Source organism: Falco rusticolus, chromosome 2 (assembly GCF_015220075.1).
Source record: "Falco rusticolus isolate bFalRus1 chromosome 2, bFalRus1.pri, whole genome shotgun sequence".
NCBI lineage: Eukaryota > Metazoa > Chordata > Aves > Falconiformes > Falconidae > Falco > Falco rusticolus.
In genome coordinates this window covers 70,465,337-70,474,822 of record NC_051188.1, presented here as the reverse complement: position 1 = coordinate 70,474,822, position 9,486 = coordinate 70,465,337, and positions in this window count along the sequence as shown.

Here is a 9,486-nt window from a genome sequence, read left to right as displayed (position 1 = left end):
AAGAGAAACAATTACTGTTACTTTTAGTAATTATTTTGGTGCTCCTAAAGGACAGTTGTATTCTGCCAACTCTACAAACAGACTTGAAAAGCCTGAAAAGTTTCTTGCCTGTTACTATAATCAGGTAGCCTGGAGTAAGTGAGGCTGGCCCCTAACGTGAAATTAGTTTGATTAGCATGAGCTCTATTTCAAAAAGCTCTCAAAAGGCATGAGAGATTTTTATAAAAGTATAAGGCCATATCAGAACAGGACATAAAATTCCAGTCAGAAGGACGGTTAGTGTTTATTTCACGGATACAGACACTTGGAATGAACCAACATACCAACAAGCAGGCCCGGGCCCAGCCCTGGCCGCAGCTCTGCCAGCGGCAGTATGTACTGTGGCTTGGCCACTGCCCTGCAACAGAAGTACCAACTGCGGAAAACTCTAGGACGAGGTGGGATGCAGAGTGTGAGCAAACAGATTGTCAGCACTGAAGCGTCGTGGCCAAATCGTACTGAAGTTGTCCACTGCACTCTAGCCGACCATGAACTGCCTTTCAAACACATGAGAGGTAAAAATAAAAGACAGCACAACTGTTTACCTTCATGCAGTAAGAAGCTATCGCGTTCACTGAAGCTATTTCATCTGGAGTGATGTTTTACAGTAAATACAGCTTTGACTGGGCCTTCTCTGTTTTCCCAACCTGTAATTATGAGCAACTTTTCTGAGCTTCAGTGTTTCAGCCTCATGAAACAATGATGACTTCAGCTCACGATGAGTCAGGTCATCAAAAGAGAGCCAAGCGCTGGGATTGGAAGTAACCTAGCTTCTACTGTTTGGTTGCCGCAAGTGGAAGAGCGTTCCGTCACCTCATTTTAAACAGGTTCCGCTTCAAAACTGACTCTTCTGCCCAGCACTTGTTTTCATCTAACACCAGTCAAAGATGGACTTTTATGTTCAGCTGGTGCTTTGGTCACATAAATACTAAAGCAGTCTTCAGGACACCTGGATCAGCACACTCTTAAGCAGCCCTCTGAACACAACTGCTAACTGCCAACTACTACTGCTAGTTTGCTACTTGGATGCTGTATGATCCAGCAGCAAGTGGAGCATGACTCATATATATATATATATATATTTATATCTCTCTCTCTCACAAAGAAGAAATCAAACTACCAGAAAGCAAGTCACAAGTATCTGCAGGAGACAGAGAAAATACACTAAAGTAGTAGCCTAAATTCCAGGAGACTTTTCACAGAATGGTCAGGGTTGGAAGGGACCTCTGGAGATCATCTAGTCCAACCCCCTGCCACAGCAGGGTCACCCGGAGCAGGTTGCACAGGGTCACATCCAGGTGGGTTTTGAATATCTCCAGAGAAGGAGACTGCTCAACCGCTCTGGGCAGCCTGCTCCAGTGCTCTGGCACCCTCAAAGACAGAACGTTTTTCCTCACATTCGGAAGGAACTTCCTGTGTTGCAGTTTGTGCCTGTTGCCCCTTGTCCTGTCGCTGGGCACCACTGAAAAGAACCTGGCCCCATCCTCTTGACACCACTCTTAAGATACTTATAGACATTGTAAGATCCCCTCTCAGTCTTCTCTTCTCCAGGCTAAACAGGCCCAGCGCTCTCAGCCTTTCCTCATAAGGGAGATGCTCCAGTCCCCTCATCATCTTTGCAGCCCACCACTGGTCCCTCTCCAGTAGTTCCCTGTGCTCTTGAACTGGGAAACCCAGTTCATAATAAAAATCCGAGAGTCTTAAGAAGCAGTGAAAACCCTAATATCACTGTATTTGCTGGAACATGAGGACTGTCCTGAACAAAAGTTTTTTTTGAGAACTGTGTAAAAGTAGCTGCTCAGATCCAAAAACATCGGTTGGATCGGTTGCCCTTAAACAGCAGATTACATTGTACCAAGAGAAATGTGCAAAGTGGAAATAAGTGTCAAGAAAGATATTATGGTCACTACCCAAGGAAACCCCTTGAAGTATCTTTATCAAGCTAGGATCACCAAACAGTGGTCCTTCAGGAAGGACCCTGTATCTGAGACCTTATTTCACTCTTCATCTGCCTACCGTGAAGCAAATGTTTGAGACAGTGTCATTATCACTGGATAATATGAGATCTTCAGGGCGTACGCTCATTCTCTCCTGAAGTTTTACAACATAACACTCAAGAAGTAGTCCTTGAGTGGCAGCAGGAAGGGAGTGGGATGTTCTGGCACTGGGATAATGGGATTCACATGGGACTCTTGTAAGCTGTGAAAAAAATCACAGTTCAGTTACTTCAAGACAGGGGATCTGGAGTCTGGCATCTTACAAGAGACAAAAGGCACTGGCTGGGGAGGGGGGGAGATATCTAGAAAAGAGGTACAGGCTGTCCATTTTATAATTCTGGGGCTAATAAAATATTCCCAAGGGAAAGAAATTAGCTATTCTGGAAAGTTTGCTGGGCGTTTTTTGGTGTGGGTCCATGGCAGGATGAAGTCACTTAATTACAAGGAACTTGCTGAGAAGCAAGTGTACCAGGAAAAGAGCACCTGGAGCAGCTTCTGCCTCGCCCAGTATCATTTACTGGCCCATTGTGGAGTTATTGTCAGGGAAGACAACACTCACTGGAGAGAGAATGTTAACCTGCTTTACAGCAACATAGAAGACAACAGAAGCTAGTGACTAAGTCTAACTGCCTCTCAAGAGGGAAATACACAGATGCTGGAATCAGATGAGTGACTGAAATGCTCCTTGGTATGCTTCTTCAGTGGCTGTTGTTGGCTTTCTGGAAGGAGAAGGGACTTTTAGCTCCTTCAGCTTTACATCACCCATCCACCTAGTATAGCCTGAACTTACCAGTCAAATTAATTACCAGCAAAATCCTGCAAACATTGAAGAATTTGGCAACAAAGAATGAAAGAAAGTCCCTAAAAACTACGCAACAGGTATGATTCAACCACGGCTTGCCAGGGACATTCCCATTGTGCTGTATAAAGTAGGAATCTTTTCAGATAACAGTAACTTCAAGGAATATTCACATATGTCTCATTCCAAACCAGCAACACAGAAGTTTCTTCCTATGAGCTTCTGATGCAGGTCTAACTGCCAAACTTTGTTCACCTTTGCCTGCCTGTCAAATTCTCTTCTGTGGCTTGGAACTGGAAGACTTGGCCTCCAATTCAAGGGAGGGGTGGGGTGTAAAACTCAATGGAGCTTAAGAAAACATCAATAATGCCTTAATGCTTCAGTTAAACTAAGCAAAGGCCATGGTGGGATGGAGTATCTTAATACTTTGAAATACTGAGGAGGAGAAAAAAAAAAGACACAAGGAAGAAAACTGTTCATAAAATAAACATTCATAAATAAATAATAAACTAAATGTTCATAAATAAGTAAAAACAAATATAGATTTCACATACATATGAGGAAGGGAGGGAGGAAAGGTGGGATAAAAGGGATTCCTTCCTTTGAAGCAGCTGAATGCAACAATCTAAAGAAATGCTCCACAAAGGTAACTCATCTCAGCTCCAATAGAAAGCAAAGGTCCATGCTACAATAAATGGCACATAAAATGCCTCACTGTTAGGCAGAGCTTAATTTCAGATACGCAAATGCAGGCCTTGGGCACTGGCTGCGAGTTAAACCCACAGTTCCATGGATGTGGAATGAGAATGAGGTACATTATGCACTGACTTAGTGCCCTTGCATCGATCAACTGCATGCAAAAAAATCCATATGATGCAGTTATTAGAACGATAAAAACTGAATATTGCTGAAGTCATCAAGTTCATCACCAGACTGAAAGTTTCAGAAAACGGACAGTATTTGTGCTGGCTTTGTTTTTAAATGGAGGCTCCTTGTGAAAAGTCACTGATTTGGTCTATACAGCAATATTAACTCATGGGAAAAGAGATCCTGGTAGGCTTTCAGCAACTCTGATTAAATCAGCAAACTAAAAAACACTTCCCCTAACAGTACATTTGAGCAATGCCGTTTCCTCTCTCTACACAGTGAGGAGTCCCATTATTTAGACCGACAGCACCCCTCTGTGGCTACAGAGAGCTTCAGGTCACCACAGCAGTGCCAGCTGCCTTATTGACATCTCCTCCAAGATTTTTCCCAAAACCTCGAAAAAAAATCTCAGCTACAGTAGTAGCATTTTGCTTTAACGAGTTGTATACTGGGAAAATTAACACCGCTTTTCCCACCTCCAGTCTATACAGCTATCATCCCTCAACAGTAGTGCACCAAAAAGCCTTAACTAAGAGGAAGTGGAAAGTTCTTGTAGTTCAGTGGTGGAAGCCTACAAATTGGAGCACAGTTAGTAATATCAGGCTTTTAATTCTCTTCAAGCACAGTAGTATCACAACGTGCCAGACAAGCCTAGTCATAGAACGGTTTGGGTTGGAAGGGACCTTAAAGACTATCTAGTTCCAGCCCCCCTGCCATGGGCAGGGGCACCTTCCACCAGACCAGGTTGCCCAGAGCCCCATCCAGCCTGGCCTTGGACACTGCCAGGGATGGGGCATCCACAGCTCCTCTGGGCAACCTGTTCCAGGTTCCACCCTCACAGTAAAGAACTTTTCCCTAATATCTAATCTACCCTCCTTCAGTTTAAAGCCATTCCCCCTGTCCTAGCACTGCCTGCCCCTGTAAAAAGTCCCTCTCCAGCTTTCCTGCAGGCCCCCTCTGGGTACTGGAAGGCTGCTCTAAGGTGTCCCTGAAGCCTTCTCTTCTCCAGGCTCCACAGCCCCGACTTTCTTAGCCTGTGAGGTGCTCCAGCCCTCTGATCATCTTCATGGTCCTCCTCTGGACTCGCTCCTACAGGTCCATGTCTTTCTTACATTGGGGGCCCCAATCAGACTATTTATTTCCTATATTTATTTTAATATTTCTTTCATCACACTATCTACAAATGAACCACTTTTCTTTCTTTCCCCTTCTACATGCTTTCAGTATCTTTTCTTCTATATCTGCTCACCAAACATTATCTCCCCAGTATTGAACGCTTTTAACCTGTTATGCCCTGTACGTGTTCAGACACTCGGCTCCTCCAGTTTGCACAGAACTTTTTCACAACTTGTTTCTACTCGCCTACTTGAGGAATTTTATGCAGTTACTTTGTATTTTTGTTCAAATCTCAAACATTGGTTTCTGCTCTCCCCTCCGCTCTCTCAGTCCACTTTATCCTTGTGAAAGGCCTCTGCTGAGCTTTTTTCCAGGGCTCCACATTCTCTCCCCTTTGAGTATTTCAGTTCTTATTGTTATCTCCCGCTAACTAGCTTCACTATCAAAGCCCTGCTGCAGCTCTGCTTGCTTCCAGGTTGTATTGGGAGCCTTGCAGAAGACATTGTATTTGAGGAGTTTAGTGATCTCAAGGCAAGCCCTGCCTGCCCTGCTGCACCTCCCGCTTCAGGCTTGAGAAGCCAATACTTCTATATCATAACCCCATGTACGCAGCCCTGTAAGAGTACATCACATCCTGGAATGCCCTGTTCCCAGTGGTGCTGCGCTCTGGTGAACATCATGAAAGAGAGGAAAGGACACTCCTACCTGTCAGGAGGAAATAGATGGGTTTGCTCCTGATGCAAGACAAAAGGCGGAAGGGGACTGAACCTCCCCAGGGATGGGATCTGCTGTGGGAATCCATCCAGGGTCTGCCTGGTGCTGCACAAAAGCAGGGTTCCCAGCACCTAACAGGGCACGAGATTTACTCCCTATTATATTCCTCTTTTTAGTCTACCTTATTAAAATGGCAATGCTATTACGCTGCTGCTGCTGGGCCTTTCTTACTGAGATCCCGAAGAGCTCCATGCCTTCACCGTGCAGATCTCAGGTCACCTATATATCAAGATTCGTGAACAAATTTTGATTAAAGAGCAAATGTTTTAAAGCAAAACCTACCCTAGGTCCAAGCACCTTCAAAGCGTCCACCCTTCTACGTGCCACTTTTCTGTTCGATTTTAGCCCTGACTCCCAACTTAGCTCTTCAACAACCAGCTGACAGCACTAACACAGTGCCCTGCATTTGCAAGACACTGGAGTGGCACTCAAGTATTAATACAGCGGATGACCCTGAACTGCCCCTGCATGCCCTCACATTGTCGTTCTCAATCCCTGCAAGTACAGGCCACCAAATCTTTCATCAGGTTGGTAGAACAAGTATAGGACCGGAACAGCCGTTGACTCCTCTCGGTCTTTTGAAACTACCATGAGTTCAGAAGTTTTCCCTCCTTAGAAAAGCTGCCCACTTTTTTAGTAACACTACCCAACAGCTAGGTACTCTTTAAATAACTATCAATCTTGATTTACAATATAAAAACAAGAACAATGATCAGATTACTGTCTATCTAGATCCATAGTCTGACAGTAGACAGGAACATATCGATAAAATGCAAAAAAACCCCAACCCAGCTACAGTTTGTTGACAGGCATCAACTTTCTAGTTAACTACCTTCACCATAAATACAAACTCATATTACAGGTTAACTCAAGCACTCCATGCACAACCTGCATAAACCTCATAATCCTCACTCTCTCAGGACTCATACTATGAAAGCCCAAAAAGAAATTAAGAAATTAATACCCAGAGAAGGGGATGATGTGACATCATCCCTACTTGGAGACTAAGGAAAGCACCATAATGGCACTATATAAGTTGATTCAGAGCTAACACTTCTGACACAGACAGTTTCAAAAATGAAAGTCATCAAAAAAAATGTACAAATACATTTGGAAATCCCATGCTATGTTTATTCTGTCCTTTCACCGCTATAAGGTAGAAGCCACTGTCAAAGACAGGACATGAGGCTGGACTGTTTTTTCCTATCACAAAGTACAGATATTTCAAGGTTTCTAGTCTGTATTGGTAAACCTTGAATCTAGCTGGCTGCCCAATCTTACCAATCAACTGCCTGTTTATTTACGTAATCCTCAAGACACCTAGAACTACTTCTGTGTCTGCCCAAGCCCAAGTAGGACCCAGGAAACAAGGATATCTCTGGCCCCTGAGGAGCCCCACCAGTATGAGTGTTCCCACAGGTGAAACACCGGCGGAACAGCACTGCTCATGAAATGTAAGCTTGACTGCAAGAACCCTGTACCCGGGGAACATTTGGGCCGTGGAATTACAAACAAGAGGCCACTTCTTGCATTCACCCCAAACTGTGAAAAGCAGCCAGCTAACCTAGGTTAAGTTCTCTCGTGGAAACAGTTTGCACCTGGAAACGCCCCATGGCACTTGGCCAGCCTGCCTCCCTTAGTGACAATCTCTCCTGGCAAGTAAGAAATCACTTTTCCATCTCTCCACTCAGTAAAATCCCCACTGAGTTCCCACAACCCAAACCAGCAGCACTTCACTACCTTACTGGAAAAGGCCACACTGGATAACAACTCGTGCACCAAAAGAGCCATCTGGTGCTTGTGGAGTTGTCTTCTGAGGATGACCACGGCAAAGGGAGAGAGGCACAGAAGAGAAAAAGAACAGCTCTGATTCGAGCATGCTGTGCAACCAGCTCTTGCAGTGGAGCTGCAGCAAGGATCTGGAGGGGAAGAGCAGTGCATGCTGGCGACTGGGTTCCTCAGGGCTGCAAAGCAATGGAGAGCAGAGGGCACAGGCAGCAAACGAGCACCTTGTCCACAAGCTGTGTTACTTAACTGGGAGTGACAAAGGCAGCTGGAGTAAGGCTGTGCCTGCGAGAGTAGAGGCACAAAGTCCTGTCTCTTCTCCCAGCACTGGGGTGAGAGAAGGAATGACCACGCAGACGTGAGTCTTGGCAATAAACCTCCTCATTAGCAATTCCCAATATACAAAGTCTCAGGAAGCTCAACACCACACCAGGCAACAAGGATACCTACAAGTTAGGCAAGCATCCTTTGCAGTTCTAGTCGAAGTGGCTCTTCCAAAGCTTTGCTGATGGCAGCAGCAGAGCCAGAATCTGTGATGGGTAACTCACCGCAGAGCAGTGCGCAGGCCTCCCAGCCGCCCCCTGCCCGCCCGCTCTGGCCCCAGGCCTAGCGCGGTGCCTCGGCCCGCCCAGCAGCCCGCTCCCGGAGCAGCGTCCTCCCCGCTCGGCCTCGGCCTCCCCGGGGGAGGAGGGCGCCGGTAGCTGCCCCGCGAACGGCGGGAGCCCCCCGTGCGGCCCCCCCCGGCCCGTCCTCACGGCGGGGAGCGGCGGCGGGCCCCGCGGGGGCGGGCAGGGGGCGGCTGGGAGGCCCCGGCCGGGCAACGGCCCTTCCCGCCCCACTCCCCGCCTCGAGGGCCGGGCTGCTCGCGCGCGGGAGTGCCGCGTGCCTAACGGCCGTTCCCGCCCTGCGGCAGGCGCGAGCCGTTTGTAGGCCTTGGGTCCCGGTGAATCGCTTCGCGGGGGTTAACCAGTCGTTACCGGCTCCCGTCAGGTGGCGATGGCTGCCTGGTTACATCACGGGCACGGGGGTGGGCTCTGCCCGGTACACGGCGCGCCTGGCGCAGGGCCGAGGCGGCAGCAAGACTTTTATTGATTGATTTAAAGCTCGATGCTTTGACGTGTGTACTGAACAAAGCTCTGCGAGCGGCTGTGCGACAGCAGACTGAAGCAACTATGCACACGTGGTAGTTAGCGGGGTCGGGGCTTGTGGGCAACTATAACTGCTTCATATTCCAGCTTTATAGGCCTTGTCATTAAAACTTGGATTTTAAATTAGACTGTGGATTTTCTAAAACATCTCCCCTTCTTCCCACACTATCCAATTAGGATGTACTTCCAAACTCCCTTTCAGATGTTTTTCCTGGGAATCCCAGTGCAGTCTCAGCAGAAAAGGCTTCTGATGACCCTGATGGGAGCACCAAGAAAAGTGGGTGTAACCCCACGCCAGACGATGGTGCTGTTCCTGCCGGAGACACTGGGAAGGCCCCTCCACCTCGCTCCCTCAGGAACAGGCAACGGGCAGTGGTTTGGGGTTAGGTACATGATGAGACACTCCAATAAAACAGCACGTTATCTCAAGTATTTTGACTGCAAGGTCCAAAACTTTACAATAAATTAGATAAGGGGATGTACAGTATGCTCCTTATGGTGTAAAATGTGTAAAATACACATCTGCAGAACTTTACACTCAGAATGCTTAGGGTATATGCACAAATACAATACCAACCCCCAAAAATAGGAACTTCTTGATGCTGAAGTCTGTGCGGAATACAGTAAACATCATAAATTATAGGACCAGCCTGGCAAATAACATACAACTTCATATTGGCACAAATTAACAAAAAAAAAAAAAAAAAAAAAAAAAAAGGATGCTTGGCAGGGATACCAGGCTCTTACAAACTGTGTTTTCATGCCATCAACTGATCATGTTGGACAATACTGAAAAAAGTAGGGCACAGCTCCACGTGTCACCATCATGCTGCTGAAGGGCAACGGGCAAAATATTGCATTAATTGGGAGCAGAAAGTTTGCCTGACGCTTAAAATAATGTGAAAGAGGCTGCTGTTGAGTTAAGCTTTCCCATTCACAGCCTGAATGTCTTGTCATTCAT